General features: G+C 44.4%; 1 protein-coding gene across 1 annotated transcript in view; it reads left to right on the top strand.

Moving 5' to 3' along the window:
- The first annotated feature begins 116 nt into the window (after window positions 1-116).
- Window positions 117-20,238, top strand: part of LOC146855703 (uncharacterized) — a 1,104,791-nt gene continuing 1,084,669 nt past the window's right edge. Inside the window, exon 1 of the mRNA XM_085653597.1 lies at window positions 117-434. The gene's annotated coding sequence lies outside the window, so the exon portion shown is untranslated. The remainder of the gene's footprint in view (window positions 435-20,238) is intronic.

Genomic DNA, 20,238 nt, shown 5'->3' on the forward strand with positions numbered 1-20,238 from the left:
GAGACCACTTGCACCAACTTTCCTGGGCCCCAGGGGGTTCTCCTCCCTTTAAAAGGTGCCTCCCGCATTCCTAACAAAGTGCCCAAAGTGCCCTGAAGTTTCCAGGGAATGTCACTGTCAGTCATCCCAGAAATATCAAAGGATAGAGTGTGCCTGGGTGGGGCAGGCGGGGAGGAACCCCCCACTCAGAGCTCCACCCTATGCCTGCCGAAAACTCCCCCTCATCTGCATGACAGCGCCACTCCAGACAGTTCCCAGCACCAGACAGCAGCGCCGCACATCTGTAAACATCTGCAGCAGAGGACCCCTGGCGGTGACAGAGCTCGGGACTGGACAGGACTTTAGCAACAGGGGCACTTTAAGAGAGGCGCTCGACAGGGTGAAGACAGCAAGGGCGGCAGTTTCGGGCTCCGACATGCACGTATCCGGGGCAGGTAAGGGATCGCGGCACGCGCTCTCGTGCGCAATTGCGCGCGTGGAGCAGGAAACTTTCCATGCTCGAGGGCACGCATTTCTCATTGAATTCTTGCATGTTTTTAGAGTGCGAACTAAGTAGGACAGAAGACAAAAATTAGCATGGAAAAATACAAAATTAATTTCTTCAGGAAGCAGAAAATGTGCGTATCCTCTGCGCATTGACGCTTCTTTTATCATTTGTGTTCGGAAGAAAATAGCGTATTAAAGTTGCGCATTTTCAAGGCACTAGATTGACGTGTAAACTATTTTACAGAACTATTTTATAATCTACTATTTTGATATGCAAGTCTGCTCATTGGCGCTATTTTTTATACGCTATGTTGATATGAACATTTTCCTAATTGTAGCTAGTTTTTCTGTGCTCTCTATTGGGGTATATTGCAGTTTACCTGCGCTACTTTTCAATGCTCTATTTTTGTTGTGCAATACACTTTAGAAGCGCTATTTTCCAACGTGCTATTTTGTGGTATGGCTAGTTTTACAAGCCAACTTTTTTTTAGGCGGAAACAATCACAATGCGGAAAATAAAATTGATAAAATATAGTTCATTCTAGTTCATTCTGTGGAGGCTGTGATCCGTTCCATGCGATTAATTTAGCAAAGAATCTAATATGGGAAACAAGTAAATATGTCAACGTGTTTATGACTTTTTGAATACAAATCAATACTTCTATAGGTACGAAGTGAGGGTTGGGTCACTTTCAAGGCTGGTTGTAACTGGGATTTGATGAGAATGAATTGAAGACATGCTCCTGCAAGGAGGACAGACGAGTTAAGAGGAGAGGTGAAGGAGAGATGGTAAAGAGAGGCTCTCACGGTTGTGTAATCTACTGTGGAATAAGAAGACGAGGCATAATCTCGATTTCCACAAATTGTGTGATCCTGGAAAAACGACTTTACCTTGGAGCGCCTCAGTTTCCTTCTTGCCCCAAACTGGGGTCCCTTGAGTTGTCCAGCTGAAGTGTGCACTGCTGCATTATAGCGGCCAGAAGCTGCCAAGCTGTGGCTCCCACTGTGTGTTGTCTTTCGGAATTTGTGTCGCGAACCCTTGTATCCTCATCTCTGTTATGGCCTAGAGAATGTGACGCGAATTATGTTCATCTTCAAGGTGGAGCTATGGAGGGATAATTTAATTGTCTCATACGCTCATGTATCATGTCTTCACCACACATGTGATCCCATAGACGCATGATGGTATGACACACACATTTACAGAGTGCACACTTCAGATGAACTGTCTCTTGGCGTTGAAAATAACGGGATTATCACCCATCTGCAGTGTGCACATTTTGGCGACCTTAAGAGGATGAAAGGCTGAGAAGCCCTTCAGTTCAACCGTATAACGCACAAGTTACACGCAGAGCCCGACCTTCAGAGGATGAAAGGCTGAAAAGCCCTTCAGTTCAACCGTATAACGCACAAATTACACGCAGAGCCCGACCTTCAGAGGATGAAAAGCTGAGAAGCCCTTCAGTTCTGTATAACTCACAAGTTACACGCAGAACCCGACCTTAAGAGGATGAAAGGCTGAGAAGCCCTTCAGTTCCGTATAACTCACAAGTTACACGCAGAACCCGACCTTAAGAGGATGAATGGCTGAGAAGCCCTTTAGTTCTGTATAACTCACAAGTTACACGCAGAGTCGTGTAGAGATGAGGGCAGCTCACTGAGATGAGACAACCTGTTAGTTTTCTTACGTCAGAGTGCTGTTTGCACATGCTGTAATGGGCTAGCCTAGCATGTAACCGTTGGCTCCACTATTGCTTCTGATAGTGGAGGTGACTTAGCCTCATGGAAACTTGGGGAAGGACAGCTAGAGAGTATGCATGAATCCTCCCTCCCAGACAACACAGGCCAGCCCCCTGGGAGGGTTGCTAGTAAGTCGGTTCCTTTCCTTCCCTCCTCCAATGAGAGGCAACGCTCCGTCAGCTCAATCTCTTGGGACAGAACATTGGCTGCTCTTGATAACAAGCATTGGCATAGCCAATAGGTCTTGCTTTTGAGACCTTATAAGTGTTTAGTTATCCAGCACAATATCCTTGGTGCAACAACATCAACTGCATGGCTAAACACTTATACACAAAGGCGAGACCTATTGGCTATGCCAATGCTTGTTCCTATTTTTGCACCGGCAGGTACATTAAAATACCAGTCATGTCGGTAATAAACGGCCAGGTGGTAACCCTAATCATGACAGAATTAGGCTGCAGAGGACTCCGCAACTTTATAGACCAAAACTGAGGAAAGATGGTCTGTGGGTTTAGACATCTGAATCCTGATCGACAGCATCGTGTCTGTTCCAATACTGCGGTAAACGCATTCTCAGTGGTTCCCAATGGTGATGTGCAGCCTCCCCACAAGGCTTGCCACATGGATCTGGTGGCAGGAAGCCCCGTTGGCACGAGCCCTCTTTCCCATCCTCTGAATGTTTCATCAAGTTCTGGTTGCCACCTGTCAATGTTCTGCCGCAGGAAATCTGCTGGATGGGAGAATAATACAGCTCTATTTGAAAAGCTTAATTTCCAAAAGCCTGCCGGCTACGTCACCCGGAGACTCACAGAACAAATGGAACACAATGGTTGCCCAAGCAATCATGTCAACGCTGTTTTTCATGAAGAGCTGGTCAGTGACGCGACAGGTGCTTTGCACGTACAATGTATGAATGGGTGTAGGCCGTCCAGATCACGCATGCTCGCGCACTCGCATATCCATGCACTCAATTCTAACCACACTCCGTGGATATGTAATACCTCCCGGAGAAATGTCAATAGGCTAATAATCATTACTCACTCTGACTGACTAAGTGATGTAGATAGATGTCAGAAGTTAGATGACAACATCCGAACCTTCAAAACAAAACTACTCTCCAGAATACCGAACCAATTATTCATGGCAGCCTTGGAAGCCAGCGCTCAGTGACGTCGCTCACGGGGCAGAACTATGTCGGTGGCACATGCTGAAGTTGTAGCTAAGTGTGGATTCTTAGCCAACTCTGCCTTCGGCACGCACAAAACGTGAAGTGCAATGGGGGTCATGTGGCCAACCAGGGCACCAGTCCTAAACAAGCCACCCGTTACGCTGGGCCATGAAGAGCCAAAAAACCCCACCGCTTTATTACAAGCGTGCTGAGCTACAAATCCGAGCTGCCAAGGGAGGGGGTGGCAAATGGTGATCACTTTCGCGGCCGCTTTGATGTTCTCAGTGGCCGCGCGGCTCACTGAGAACATTAAAGCGGCCGCGAAAGTGATCAGGCAGGGTGACAAATGGTGCCCGCGCCCGGCGCACATGCACTGCATTTGGAGGCCTGAAAAGCACTCGTTTGCACTTCCAAATCCCCCGTTTACTAAAGCTCTCGCCAGCGCAGCGCTAAAGCGCTGGCTCAGGCAAGACCTAAAAGTGAGTCGAGGGTATTGCTTCTCTCCCCCTCCCACTGGTTGTTGGATAGACGCCTTTTGCTGACCCACAGTTGATGGTCACTTGGAGGACTGGTCAGAGTCGCAATTTCTTCCCAAGGCGCACGACCTAGAGAGGGGGCCCAGCCTCTTCCTGGTGATGATGGGCATGGACGGGCTACCCCTTGGCTCGGGCTTTGCCTGGGCGCAGCCCGGTTGTGTCCCTGCGCGCGTACTGAGCCGCGGGCCGGCGTCGCGCTTTTGAGAGCGTTTGCTGAAGCGCAGGGGATGATGGGATGCATAGTCCCCAGTGGAGCCCGATCCTGCGGTACGGCTTTCTTCCCTCCTCGCTGTCCCAAACTGGAGTGTTGGCGTGTTTAATCTATGTCATTATTTGCCGAGCTTGACACCCACACATATCACCTACACATATTTCTTGACACCAGTACACATCTATAACACTGTCTATTTTTAAACATCAAATTATACAAAAAAGCGATGGATGGAATATTTGAATTAATCTCAGCCACTGGTAATTACTCTGGACCAGTCCATTGTTATTTTCTTACACCATTTTGGACCCAGCCATATGCAAACCAGTCTTGACCCTGCTCCAGTGGGAACAGTCCAGCCTAAACTGCCAGGCCAGGTCCTTGAACTGGAATACAAACAACCCAGGACCACATAGTGGATTCCAGAGACACACTCTGTACTAGACCCACGTCTGGGCATACCCATCCCACTTAGATTGGCACACTAAAGTATACAAACAAAGTGATGAATGGAATGCAACTAGTAATTGCTCAAGGCCGTATTACAGTCCATCATTATTTTTCACATCATGCCACCTCAGTTCGGACCCAGCCATATACAAATCAGTCTTGACCCTGCTCCAATGGGAACAGTCCAGCCCAAACTGCTAGGCCAGGTCACTTGGAGGACAGTTTTCTTCATTCCTGCTTTCTTCCTTTGCCATTGTTTGTCTGTATTTCTCATGTTCCTTCTTTCCCCCTTTTCTTCCCGTCTCTCTCTTGTATGATGATAAAAAAATAAGTCACGATCCTCAAAAATGAGTGCAGTTGAACTCCACCTGCAACCACCACCGTCAACTAAGCACTGCTATATATTAATCAAAATATTGTGTTTGATGAATACACCATGATATTGGACATTTACCCCTTTCTACAGGTAATATCCAGTCCATTTCTAACCTCATTCTCACTAGCAACTTTTTCATGGATTCTAAATGCTCTCAACCCTGCCAAAAGGGTCCAGAGAAACAAGTTCAACAAGTTTTGGCAAAGCCAATAGGTCTCACCTAGGTGCGAGCTATTGGCTTTGCCAATGTCTTTTAGTCATGTTGTAGACCAACTAGACTGTTGTTCAGCATGGCTAAAAGTTAGTGGCCTAGAAGAGAGTGGCATGGGTTGGAGTGTTATGGAGTAGCTTTAAGAGGAGTGGCATAGAGTGGTGTAGAGTGCAGTGGCGTAGACTGGAGTAAAGAGTTGTAGGTGAAATGGTGTAAAGTGATGTAGAGTGGCAGAGAGTGGAGTGGTATAGAGTGGAGGGGCTTAGAGTGGAGTGTCATATAGTAGAGTGGAGTTTTGTAGAGTGGAGTGTCATAGTAAGGTGGCATGTCGTGGAGTGGAGTGCTAGCGTGGAATGGCACAGTGTGGAGTAGAGGATTGTGGCATAGAGTGGAGTAGAGTGGCACGGAGTGGAGTGTCATGGAGTGGTGTGGCATAGAGTGGCGTAGAGTGTTGCAGAGTGGAGTGGCGCAAAGTGGAGTATTGCGTCATAGACTTGAGTGTTATAGAGTGAAGTGGTATAAACTGGGTAGATTAAAGTGGTGTGCAGTGGAATAGAGTCTGGAGTGGTGATGCACACCTGTGGTAGACTGCAGTTAAATGGTTCAGATATTCTGCATGCAACCAGGGTATCGCTGTCTGATCAACCAGCGTTGAAGTCAGATAAAAATGAAAATCGCTATCCTGTCGGGTAACGTCCCCCAGCGCAGCCGACCGGCGCCGCTATGGTCTAAATACACTGGTTGGCTCATACCGGTTACACAATCCAGTGCATGTGTGTAACCAACATGTTTGTTCCGGTTAGTTCCTTTCCGTTTACCTGACTGCTACACAAGTTGGCTCATACCGGTTTCACAGTATAATGCAACTAATACAGCACTATTTTTGTTTTTCCATGTTTACCTGACGGCTACACATGCCAACTCTTTATCTTACCTTAACCCGCCTGATGAGTCTGGCTTGATTAATTTTTCATGAAAACTTTTTTAGTTCTTTACTGTTTTTTCTAGACTTATCCTCACTCGGTTCTCTTGGCACAGGTCGATTCGCGCTGTTATTTATGTTCAGAATTATACTTCACGTCGAGGTGTTTTTATTTCACTACCACTTATCCCAACAATGCATCCACTTGCTTGTTTTTACATCTGCTGTTCTCCATTTTCATTTTTTAGATGTAATTTCCCCTAATGAAGGGTTCGCCTGAAATGCATTGGGTTTGAAGGAATTTGAATTTGATCTCAAGAAATAATGTTGAATAAACATCACTTTAATGATCACTGCTGTTTATTGATTGAATAATATTGGATGAACCTCCTTACCGCAGTTTGGCTGTGCAATCATGGATGTTACCCGACAGGATAGCGCTTTTCATTTTCAGTGGAATAGAGTGCCATAAAGTAATATGACGTAGAGTAGAGTGTTGTGGAGAGGAGTGTCGTAGAGGGTCATAGAGTGGAGTATCATATAGTGTCGTAGAGTGGAGTGTTTAAAGTGAAGATTTGTAGAGTGGTGTAGAGTGGAGTGGCATAGAATGGAATGGAGTAGAGTGGAGTGTCCTAGATTGGAGTAGAGTGAAGTATTGTAGAATGTAGTGTCGTAGAGTGGAGTATTGTAGAGTGGAAGAGAGTGGAGTGGTGTAAGGTGGGGTGGCATAGAGTGGTGTAGAGTGTCATAGAGGGGAGTGGCGTAGATTGGAGTATTCATGGTGTGTTAGCACACTACAGTTACAGACAACACATTTTCTAGGTCTCTGGAAGGGGGCATCTGTGCTAACAGTAATGCGAGTTTCATAAACAAGGAGATGCTCCAACCCGGACTGTCATTTCGAGAGATAAATTTGAGGGTTTACGGGCTTACAACTAAGAAAGGAAGAAACGATTTTGGGGTTAGTTAAAGGTACTGTTATGGTAGTGCTTAGTTACCCATCTGAGAGGGAGATTTTTCTTTGCATAGTTCAACAATGAAAGTCCATTTTCATGAATGACGAAGGGCAACTGCTCTTTCCAGACTATAGCAAGACTACTATGAATAGGGCCCAGCAGCTACAATGAATTAATAAGCATTGGCAAAGCCAATAAATTGTGCTGTAGAGACCTATTGACTTTGGCAATAATTTTTTTCTGTATAGCATCAGTAAAAAGCCACATGTTTTTTAATAATGCTGTGCAGCATTTGAAAAAAATATTTAAAATGTGTCATGACGTTCTGTTTGCCTAGTATGTACACGTCATACTGCTACCGGTGTCTTTGTCATTAGGAGACATACGCGTGCGTGATAAAGTACACATGTGCATGCGCCACTAATGTATGCACTCACATGCTGAATGATGCAGCACCATTTTATTTCGTTTTTTAAATTAACAATCCAAGATTTTGGATGCCACATGGTACGCAAATTTTCTTTTTAATTTTTCAATTGCACTAAAGTACAAGAGAGGGGTGGCAGCAAATGGGAGCTGACAGACCCTTCAAGAAATATTAAAAAAAGTAGGAGGGCTGTGAGGGCTCGGCGAGCAATGGAGGAGCAGGTTGGGTGAAGTACTGCAGAGAGGGATGGAGTTAAATAAAAATAAAGATGGATTGGGGCAGACGGTATAACAGAGAGGAAAAGCAACACTTGAGGGAAAAACAAAAACAGAGTGGAAGGGTTGGATTTTGACAGGGGGAGTAGCACATAAGAGTGAGGGTAGCATACGTGGGAGATCCCATACCAGAGCGAGGGGTGGGTATTTTTTGGGCAAGGGGAGAAGCATATGAGAGGCAGAGCTGGAAAACACATGCACTCTCGTGGAGTGCTCAGTGAAAAAGAAAAAACTAGTTCCCTAAAAATGAGCAGAGGAAGGATATAGGTTAGCCCATTAAAAGCATGGTAGAGAGGATATGCTTCAGAGGAGAGACAAACACAGAATAGGAAGGAAATCCATAGAATAAGACAGAAAAACATATCAGTGCCAATAAAGTTAATCAATGAAAGCAATTAGGGGACTCTAATCACACTGTAAGGTTTTTGGAACAGTCCACAAGGTGCCTTTTGTAACCAGACAGCTATCTGGTGGGCAAGACCTAAAAAGAAATTGATTGCTTCTCTACAGCAGCATCCTTGTGGCATCCTGCGAGCCTGAAGCTGACCTACGAGGGCAATATACATATTTTCTCACAGGTGAAGGTCATGGAATCCTTCCTGCTTTTGATGCTCACTAAACTGGCCATGCAGTGGGTAATGGAGTGGGTGGATATGTTTCTCCATGAATTTCATTTAGTGGAAGGTGAAAGGATGAAGCAAATAGACAATATAATGAAGTGAGGGGTGGCTCCACAGCCCACTCTCAAGCCGGAACTAACAAGCATTGTAAAGCCAATAGTCTCTTTCTTGCCTTGTTGACCTATTAGGTTTGCCAATGCTTTTTTGCCGATGTTGTACAGCATTAGCAAAAAGTATTTCCCAATGCTGTACTGCAATGGGGGGGGGGAGGTGTGATGATGGTGTGACGATCTATCATTCTGCTGGCACATGCATGCACCACCATGCATGCATGCACCAGCACATTTATGTGTCTACCAATTTTTTTTTTTTTTAATTCATGGATCCGAGATGGCAGACATCATTGGATCAATAAATAAAAATATGTTTTTATAAGGGAAAATCCCTTGTTGGTATGCGAAGTGGTCTGGCAGCAAATAGCAGCTGTTAGGCCCTCAAAATAATTAACTAAAACATTTTAAATACCTATGATGGGTGCAGGGCCGGCTCTAGGGCAGTGCGACCGGTGCCACCGCACCGGGTGCTGGATTCCGGGGGGCGCCGTGTTTGAAGTTATTATTAAATTAAAGCACAATTCTGCCGCATTCGTTTCCTCAGCAATTTCCGGGCAACAGAGAAATATCAGGATAAATCCTGTGATTAATGTTCTTTCTGAAGAGAGGTCGGAGTTTTTTTTAATTGTGTTTAATTGTTGTTTTGGCTCACTATAAAGTAGTGCAGAGGGTTAATACTTCTGTTGCAGAAAACAAGTACCGAGCAGATTAAAAAGTGCATAGAATGTAGATAGGTCAATCAGTTACTGCTTTTAAAAGAGACATTATTTTGTTACTTGCAGTTTCTGAGTTAAAAATCCTAATATAGGATTTGAACTTATAAATTGCAAGTAAAAAAATGATGTCTTTTTACCAGCAGTAACTCATTGACCTATTTACATTCTATGCACTTTGTAATTGTACTGAACTATTAACTTTTATCAAAGAACTGCATGCACGCTGCAAAGTATAGATTTGAACAAAGATTAATGTTGCAAAAAGGATTAATTTGGGCAGAAAACTATTCTCAATGTTAAAGAGAACCCCCAACTATGGTGTTCTTTTTTAAATTCTGAGTTTGTGCTTCTCTAGACCAAGCAATATTAAACTATACTGCCTACCAGTATTGATGACATGTGACTCCTACACCTTGTAGTCCTCTGTCTTATGTAACATTTCCTATATGCGGAGTTATACACTTATGATGGATTGTCTAAGTGTAATGTGTGATGTAAATGCTTTGACACCCTACACTGGTATGAGTGGCGCTATATATGCTTCTGAGAGAGAGAGTGCAATATTTGCATCTGAGAGAGAGTGGTTAAGGAGAGTTGGGCACCGTTAAAAGGTAGTAGTGAGGGGATCCGTGGTGGAGGTGGTCATTGGGGGCGACAACAAACATTTTCGCACCGGGCACCACCAGCTCTAAAGCTGGCCCTGGGTGGGTGGTACATATAAAGCTGGGTGCAGGAGGAAGGGAGAAGCATATGAAGAAAATAGCAACATGGAAGGGGGGGAAGAAGCAAATAAGAGAGAGCAGAACACAAGGGAAACAGCAACAGAGAGAACAAGGTTGGGAGTGGGGGAAGAAGCACACAAGCGAGGGACGTGAAAACTCATAGAGCGCACAGCCAAAAAGAAAAAGGTCATTCTAGGAAAGCGAGCTGTGGAAGAATACTAGTCAGCAAAGCAAAAGGATGGTAAAGAAGGTATGCTTCAAGGGATGGACAAATACAAAATGGACAAGACAAGCCATTAACTAAGAAGCAAGCACATCAGAGTAACATAAAAGCCAACCAAGGATAAGCAATAGGCAGGCTCAAGCCTCGCTGTAAATTCTCGGTACGCCCACAATAGGTCTTTTCAAACCTGACAGCTTGCACTGTCTAGCACGAGAGACATATAAACGGCCAGTAAAAGGAAGTAGTCTCAGCAGAGAGGCAGGAATTGAATGGATGTTGAGGTTGAATGCCTCTCTTTCTCGCCTGGCGGCTTTTGATATGCACGGGCAGATCATTGGTCTGCTTAAACGCCCTAATCAGATGGCATTGAAATTACCTAGAAGCGATGGATTGTGAGCTGTTAAACCCCCCCCCCACTTGTTAAATCCGCGCATAAGAGTACCCACTAGTTACCCTTGCCATTGCCATACCTCCCAATTCACATGATTCCACAGTGTGTCACACGATTTTGACTCCCTTCAAACAGTCACCCGGTGAGGAGCCGAAATCACACTATGGCAGGAAAAACGAGCTGAAAACCTCTGGAAACAGTGGACTTTCAGCTAGTGTTTGGAGGCTATAAGCAGCCTATGTCCATTAAGAGTTGTGAAACCACCCTAGAACATAGAGATCAGCCTCAACTACCCATTGGTTTTATTTTTCTGGGAGAGGCAGGGGAGATTGGTGATGGGCAGAGTGATTCCTAGGTAGCTCGCGGCACGAGACCCCACCGCCTCCTCACACAGTGGCATTAAGTTGTAAGTTGGCAGGTATGCATTGCGGAGAGAGTGAGGCTCATCTCGTTGCCAGGGATGAGTGAGCACACGTCTACTGGCCTCTGCATGTCTTAAATAAACAGGCCACAGTAACAGAAATATGTAACATCCCACTGAGTGATCGTCTGTCACAGGCAGTGAGAAGAGCCTTCATTAGTAAATCAAGTGAATGGCACACCCCTACACTGGGCATGATTATATAAACACACCTGAGACAAGCATGCATTCCAGCGTGGCACTGTGCCATGGGCCACGTGCACTGAGCTAGGAATGCTTCTTCAACTGTCTTTGGTTCTGTTTTCTCAGGTCTGGCTTGACAACTCAGCTGTCTGCACGACCTATTGTTACTCGTTCATTAACATATACACCGAGGGGCATATTTACAAGAGGAGTGGCGGAGCGTGGCGTTAGCCTCCTTTGCTTTACGCCACGCTCCGCCACTTCTGAAACACAGGGCTGCACCGCATTTACAATAATACGGTGCAGCCCTGCATTTACCCCTGCGCTGGCGCTCATTTAGGTGCCTAGCACCAACGAAGGCACCTTTGCACCATAGGGCAAGGGTGCCTGCGTTGCAGGGGAATGATTGTGTGTGTGCAGGAAGGTGTACCTTCCTGGACATAAACAATCTGTAATGGTGCTTTGTAACTTCTGCTTAATGCAGCACACATAGAAGTTGTAAAACGTAAAAAAAAATTCAATGATTTTTTATGTGCAGGAAGGTAGACCTTCCTGCACATAAACAATCAATGGCGTTTTACTGTTTATATGTGCGCTGCATAACGTAGCACACATGGAAACAGTAAAAATGAGCATTTCTCCTCTTTTCACCTGTTGAAGACCAGGTTTTCCCTGGTCATAATTCTGGTGCTGCCTCCCATTTAGGCCACCCTTGTAACTAGGGGGCAACATCAAAATCAGTGGGTGTTGCGGTGGAACACCCATCGCAACACCCATTGCCCTCCCCTTTCATGATAAGTGTAGCGTGAAAGGTGGCCTTATTTACAAGGCTTCTTTAAGCCACGTTAAGTGGGTTAATGCTGCCTTGTAAATAAGGCGAAGTCCCTATCAACACCACAACGTCTGAAAAAGTGACGTAGTGGTGGCGATAGGGGCTTGTAAATATGCCCCAGAGTTTGCTTTGGCAGGTTCCAGAGGAGGACTTCTCTCTCAATTCATGTTATTGGCTTGTTGTTTAATCATTTCACCATATATAAAATGCTTGCATTGCATTGCATGCTGGACTATTTTACATCTGACTAGTACTCTAAACCTCCACACAAGTTCTTTAGTCAATAGAATCATTACATACAGAAAGCAATCTTTTTTTGTTTTGTTATTTCTCTACAGCAGGAAATGTTAATGGTTTAATCATGAGTGAAGATGCAAGTCAGGCCTATTGACTGTGCCCGTGAGGGCACAGTCACTCATTGTGACACTCATTGTGTTACGGAACGCAGTCCTTAGTAGTGCGATAGGTGAAGACGTGTGAGAGGCAGGCATACACTTTATGGTTTTTGCTAAGCAGGTAGCTTTAGTCAGCTCTTCAGGTCCCCTATGATATTTCTTATGATCACAACCTACTAACCTGGTTAGTGCATAGGGTTGTCCTTTCTGACATTTTTATTGTAGCCCACCGTAGTGGACTCTACCTGCCATTAAAGGCCTGCTCCCGCTATGGAAGGCTCTAAGGATATTAGAACATTCCGCCCATGGAGGGCAGAATGTTCTAATGTGTAAAACAGAGGCCTCACGGGGCCCCAGGGGTTGAAATCCCCTCGGGCTCGGTGAGGCCTTTTGTTCTCAACAACAGCTGTGAACAAACAATGGAATGTTGGAGCTCTGGGCTTCTACCGGTCATTAGAAGCCCGGGGCAGTCCATTGTTTTCAATGGAGCTCCCAGCATTCCAATGTTCTAATTAAATTTGTAATCCTGAGCAGGCATACATTGGAGCTAGATGGTCAGGAGTTCTGCTGGAATGGACGTCTTACGATAACCTTTTATACTAATCTCATATTTAGATAGTCGAATGTGCACAATTTGACTAATTAAGAGTCCTCCATTGACCAGCAGTAAGTAGCTGATCACTTTGGCTATTTCATGCCTGTGCAAAAGATAATGCATGATGTGTTGCTGCGGACAGGTAATCCCTGGGGGTAGCCATGACCTGGAGCGGGTCTGTCTTAGTTGAATGTAAGAGGGCCAAGCAGTGCAAGAGAGATGCCATGCAGCCTGTTCGAACTAAAATCAACTGCAAACCGCAGTGTTGATATGAGAAAGGGCCAGAAAGGTTATGTATTAATTGCATTACATATAATAATGTCCAAGCCAGTGGAGGAGGGCAGCCATGAGGTGGGTACAGGTGCTATGGTGGAATCAGGGTTACAGTTTCAAGCAGGTGAGATATGTGCTAGGCAAATAATGTGAAAGACACACAATTGATGGACGGAAGGCAGAACAAATCAAAACATTCACCCCCAGTCAAGAGATCTGGGTTAAATCCATCATTCTTTTGCTCACCATGCCACCCCAGTTTAGACCCAGCCATATGCAAATCAGTCTTGACCCTGTGCCTCATGGGAACAGTCCAGCCCGAACTGCCAAGCCAGGTCCTCCCTGGACCGGAAACAAGCATCCTAGGACCGGTTTGTGGGCACTATGCAAGGGATAACAAGGTACTCGCTGATAGGTACAGAGGTAGGTTAGGTTGGCACAGGTGGTTTATCGGTAAGGTGTGGTGACAGAGTGGAGGAGTTGACAGAGCAGCAGAGTCACAAACATAGATCCTCTGGATTATGAGGCTTGGGAGACAAATAGTGTGGAGTAAACTTAGGTAGTTATACGGACACAGCGGAGTATAAGGCGGGGCTGTTATGGGGCGAGGGGGTACATGGGCCTGGTGATACAATGTGCACAATCAGCTATTGGTGGAGGGGGGAGCAGAGCTCCATCTCCACACCATGGCCTGTCCCCAAAGGTGCCCCTCTGTTCGAAGGGGGGCTGTGCTCTCATACATTTTAGTTATGGATTCCTTTTCTTACTATGTAGAACGGGCTGTGCCTAGCAGGATGTAACACAATGTTGTTAGTAGTTTTCAGCTGATGACACAATTTGATAACCAAAGATGATAGGTTGTTAAGATTGTTGATAGCAGTGCTGGGACTGGGAAAAAGAACCTCTCCAGGAATCCACAACTTGGGGGAGCAGTACCGAGGGCTGGACTCATGAGGGTTTCAATAATGGGTATCTCACGTGCTTCTTTTTTAACAAGCTCCAACCCCAAAGAAATTGGCAACATGGAGAAAGTGATAGCACAGCGATTGTATTTTACTTAATTCCTCACAAATAGACCAAATATTAAGCTAGTTTAGTGGTTAATGCACCTCCTGCAAAGAACTGTTTCCAGGTATCCAGCTGGTAAGATGTCTCAGGGGGTCAATGTGCTTTCCGGAGGGATCTGTAATTCCTGCTCATTGATTTAAATCATGAAATACCTTGAGGGGATTTGTCTATTGCAGAGAATTAAATATGACGTGTAGGTCTCAGATTACTATTTTATGTACGACAACTCAGTGAGTTAATGCCTTGGTTGCAGACATCATTATTTAAGCCCAATTTCGGGACTTACAATAATGTAAAATGGCTCATTAAGTTAAACACCCGCTACAAAAATATGCCTCTAACTTGCAAGGCTTACTTTTGAATTTTTGCAGCTTTTAACTCAATCTTTTATAATTGAAGATTAATAAAATGGGTTCGGTTTGGTGGTAAGAAATACTTGTTGTCTAAAACTTTCACTTTAATTTTGGGTTCTGCACAGTAGCATACAATAGGAAGAGGAAAACTAAACTGATCTCACTCTCAGGGACCACATTGTCAAAAAACCCAACGATGGCCTGGTACCAGCTCTGTCATCTAAAGAAAGTTAAGTGGTTTCTTCCAGAAAGTGACTTCAGCAATGGTGTTCAAACCCTTGCATCTGGATGGGGGTAACACCATGCTCCATGGCCTCCCAAACACCCCATCTTGCACCCCTTAGAACCAAGCGCGGCCGGCACAGGTTACAGCGGTGGAGCGGGGAAGGGGCGGGTTAATGGGGGGGGGGGGGTAAGTGGGAAGGCGACGGGACTGGGAGCGTAAAATATAAAATAAAAAGAATAAAACCACTTACATTGAGCTCGCTGCATCGCCGAGTCGAGGATGCGGCGAGCACAAGGTAAGTGGTTTTATTTCTTTTTCTATTTTACTTTCCCTATCCTGTCATCTGTCCACTCCCCCCACCACCCCGCCCCACCCCACTGATGTTACCAGTGCTTGCCGCGCCTGTTTAGGAGCATCCTACACACTGCAGCACTTCTCATTAAACGGCCTAAGGATATATGATCGCATCACCCCATACAAATGGTATGCCATTGGCTCCCCTTGCGGGCCTGCACCATCTTCAAAACCAGCTGCATATTCTGAAAGTCATTTCGACCCTCCCTCGTGCTTATCTTGCAGCCAAACTCACCATCTCTGGAGGTTCTTGACACACCCACAGCCAGGACACCATCAAACCCCCAGATTAAGAAGTCTAAATAAGAAAAAAACAGACAGAAGGTATTTTCCATCTACCCACTCAAGATCGGAACAGTGTCTCTGTATACATCGGGACTGCCCTAATGCTGCACTAATTTAAGAACAATCATTTGCAATGCAATCGGTCTCGCATTTGGTGGAGTTAGAGCTATTGGCATTGTAAATAGCAATGTGTTTTATTTATGTTGTTTTGTTTGCAGTGAAGTGAAAATTTAAAGAAAAAAAGTGCACAAGTCTGCCTCACCACCCCAAGGGCAATTACGAGAACAAAGGGTGAAACACAGATGCAATACAAAGGAGCTATGTCAGATGTATCTATAAAGCGGTCACCTAGTCTAAACCTCCTCCATTTGTGTCAACACCACAGCGTTTGGAGAGAAGTATCTTCATTGATGCCATCCACGATGGAGCAAACTCTGAAGCCTTCCTTTTGTTTTGAAGCCTCATTTTACTGTATATTCATTTCAATATAGTGTTCCTGGCAGGCGTTTCACTATGTCTGCTTCTAATCGCCATGGCTATGGAACATCCAAGATACATCTGAAATCACTGCAGGGGAGTACGGAAAAAACACAGAGGCAGACCACAAACTGATTCATCTTAAAATGACTCGGTTTAGTGCATTGTTTTAACTGTTATGAAATACAGCCTTAAAAAGACTCAACTCGTTTATTAATTGCCTTGAGAAAATGTGGAGAGTCCCTAAGTGGAGCTCGCCAGAAATAGTGAATTGGTATGCTCCTCACCAAAAACAAGGGCATCACCTTTCCTAGATTGGGCTTGGATAATATTCGGTAGTTTATCCAGTGTCAGCTCGCAACATATCCTGACATGCAGCACAATCTAACACAATATTCTTGGTTTAAACAATTTACAACCTTTACAGGCCAGAAAAGCCAATAAGCAACTGCTTCGCCATCAGGAATACTTCTGAAAAAGAGACATAAAAACGAAAGTCTCTACATTTATTTGTAAATCCTGCTCTCCTGCACCTTGGAAAGATAAGGCAGAAGAATAATAGACGAGTAATTCAATGTTTTGACAAGGTAGAAATCAGACATCACTTTAGCATGAAAGACTTCTACGCAGTCCTTAATTTGTGTCGATGGTTTCTGGTGTCACTGGTGAGCTCGGAGTAACTGCGCTTTAAGTTATGTGAACTCCGGAGTCGAGGCAGAAAACAATTAAAATGGGCACCGTGCTAACATGAGGCAGGAAACAATTAAAATAAAATTTAAAAGCGGAAGCCACGCTAAAATATAAAGCGCGGCGCCCATGCATATTTAAGGTATGTGCATGGTGGCCCGTAAAGCAGGCGCCATGGTGATAACAAAACAAAAAATTCATGAAACCAAGCGCTGTGCTCGGCGCCTTGGTGGCACAATACAAATTAAATTAAGCAGTCCCTAAACAGAACAAAGGAAAACTTATAGGGTAACAAAACTGTAGTTGGTCAGTGCTCCTTACGATACAACGGAATTGATGTATCAGGAGCACCAACCAATAAAGAGCCAGCAGAGAAGACTGGCGCAGCCTATGGTAAGCAGCAGGCGGGGTTACATGCCATTTACTGACTACAACAGGTCTTGCAGACAGTGCATGCGTGCTGATGCTCGACCTTTAAAGAACGCTACATCACAATGTATTAACCACCCTCAATCCAGCTACTTCTCCTATTACTTGTTGATTTTATGCTTGTCTTTGACTCTGCACAACACTCTGCTACCTACAGGTTACGTTCACGCTTTAGAAATACCATGTCCCAACATAAATAAATACTTAAAAGCACCAGATTCATAGCTGCATAACAATATGTGCCATGTGTGACAACTAAGGCAGTTTTCGCTTTTTTTCTTTAGCAAAAAGCCCTTTGCATTTTGAGATATGTCATTTTACTATTCCCGCCACAAATATGGACATATCGTACAGCATAGAAAGTGGTGTTTACTGAAGGTACCACACATAATAACGTGAATCCACTTGGAAGCTATGGAATTTCTTGTGGGTGAAGTTTTCTTTGCTTTTCTCTTTTGTAAATACAGATCTACAAGCACCATAATAAAAACCAAAACCAAAACCTGGATGGTCTACCAACATAACACAGATACAATTTCAGCTCGGAAAATACCTCAGCAAGCCTTCATCAACAAAACTCAAGATAGTGTTTTCTGTTGTGTGGGTAACAGCGGATCTTGATTAGGTGCTGTCAAGTTGTGAGTTGGGCTGCCCCTCATGGCTCTACTCACGATAAACTCATACGCCTGTGATGTTACTGTGTTGTATGCAGAGGTATGAGCCAAATATTTTCACTACTATAGCACTCAAAACTAGGGGTGGGGGGAATGTTTCATTCAGCTCCCGGAGTTGGTAGAATTTGGCAACTCCACATTACTCATGAAATGCAGAGTTACCGCCAAATTCTACCAATCGCCGCATGGCGAAATGTTTTGCTGCAAGGCTCTAATAATGTGAGTGAGATTTGACATCTCGTGCCATTTTCTAACGCTGCTACGAGCAGTCGCAGTCAGAGGGCTGCTTTGCGAGTGGATTTGCTGCTGCTCGAGTAGTTTTTCTACAGATTGGCAGCAAAAACAACTTTAATGGCGCTCTTGCGCACGGCCTGGTGCAGTTTGCACTGAATTGTCAGTGCTGTTCACGCTACTTGCACTAAATTACAGCGCGAGCAGTGCAACATGTATATTTTTCACCAATTGTTGGATCTTCGCGGAATCTCGCAGAGTTTTTATGTAACTGTGGAACTACACGAAGCAAAACTCTGCGACTTCCGCCCACCACTAGTTAAAACAATGTAAAAATATATGAACTCTTATTTACAGCAGAAAAAAACCCATCTCTGTGATAGCCTGTTCACAGTACCCACTGACAAAGCCTCTTGCCACCTCTTTGTAGTTCATGTGAGTGGGAGACACATCTTGTAGAATATGTTTGTCAGCAGCTCTGTGTCTCGGAAAGACTGGCGGACATGGAGTAAAATGTCGGTTGCATACTTAACATGCTAGATAAGGGATAGCTGGTGTTCCACCATCCCCCAGAAATACCTGTAGTCTAAAGTCCAGGCTGACTCTGTCACAGCCAGGCAACACCAGCAGATGGGACCCACAGCAGTACACCAGACCGTGGTCTTCTCCTACCTGATGACAGTCTTAGAAAGGATTATTTTGGGCAGTGGCCTTGTCAACAAAAATGTCGTCTATTGAGATTGAGGATGGAAGGGTAGTCAAGCCGACATAAAATGAGGTTTGATGCATTTGCGAGAAAACAAATTAATGTTGAAGCCCAGAAACCATTGGGTGGAGGAGAAGGTGGAAAGGGAGAGAAGACTACCAACTGGGAGAAGGGTCTGCTAGGAGCTGTTATATTAAGTGTCCCTATAGTACTCAAATTGAGCAGGGACTAGGTAGAGACAGAGAAATGCATTGTTTTGTTTGGAGCCAATCAATGTAGTCCCAAATTCTGGTGCAGAGAATTGCTGAGGTCTCAGCAGACTTATGTCCACTTCTGGAAGCCGCAGCTCTAGGTGGATTGCCTGATACAAGAAGGTCTGTAACATGGTTTAGAGAGAGATTCATGAGTGAGTGTGCTGGTGCCTAGATCCCTGGGACTGGGGGATTTTATGCTACCAATTCAATTGTTGCCATAAATATTTTTCTTCTTTGCAGTGTGATAATTAAATTGTAGATGTTGATTTCCATTAAAAAACCAAATACATAAAGTATCAGTGAGCATCATTTTTAAGAAATTGTACTACACAACTTACGGTGCTCAAGTTGCCATCCTTAGCCAGATGAAAAGAGGAATCTGCTTTGTTGGGGTTTCAACTCACTATCTCCTTTTCAACACAGAAAGCAGTCAGCTCACTGAGCCATCTTGCTTGTTGAAGATCATAGCTGAAATCATAGCTGAAAATGGGAGCTAGTGCACAGCTCAGAACTGTCAAACCCCACCTGACAAACTATTTCATTCTAAATCTCACATGAATGGATAATTCATTTACCTCCACATGAAAGAAGTAACTATACTTTCTATAATTAGCATCTGGGTGGACTAATATACCCATATTTTCTACGTGAATTACATGTGGCTGGACCTCAGAAATAACGAGGCCACACAAATACAGACGTATTTCTAGAAATTGAGAACCCTCTCTGTTCTCTATATATGGATCTTTTTAAATATTATTTCCTAGGAAATGAGTCACCTCTACTTTTTGTGTATTTCTCTTAAGGGAGAAACTCTGTAATATCACTAAGCATTCACTTCAAGATCATGGATTTACCCAGAAAACTGCGAGTACATTCATCACACTCCCTGCCTACCCAGCTCCGACCGTATGACGCAGACTCTACATCACTCCGACCAGAATAGCACTCATGTGTAATATCTCATCTTCCTTACACGAAGAATTAACAAGGCCAGTAAGGTGACAGTCTTCTGCTCTTACACTGTCACATAGTCACGCTGCTTCTAATGACCTTATATTCTGCCTAAAATCACGAAAGACACATTAGGCGTTTTTATGCTTTAGCATTTAAAAGGGGTGCTCATATGCATTCTCAACAAAACTAATGTCGCAAAACAAGCACAACACAATCCTAAATCTAATAAAATACATTTTCTTTGAAATAACAAATCTGCAGAACGTTGTAATAACCCGATTTCAACTAACTGATG

Source organism: Triturus cristatus, chromosome 4_1, assembly GCF_964204655.1.
Source record: "Triturus cristatus chromosome 4_1, aTriCri1.1, whole genome shotgun sequence".
Lineage (NCBI taxonomy): Eukaryota > Metazoa > Chordata > Amphibia > Caudata > Salamandridae > Triturus > Triturus cristatus.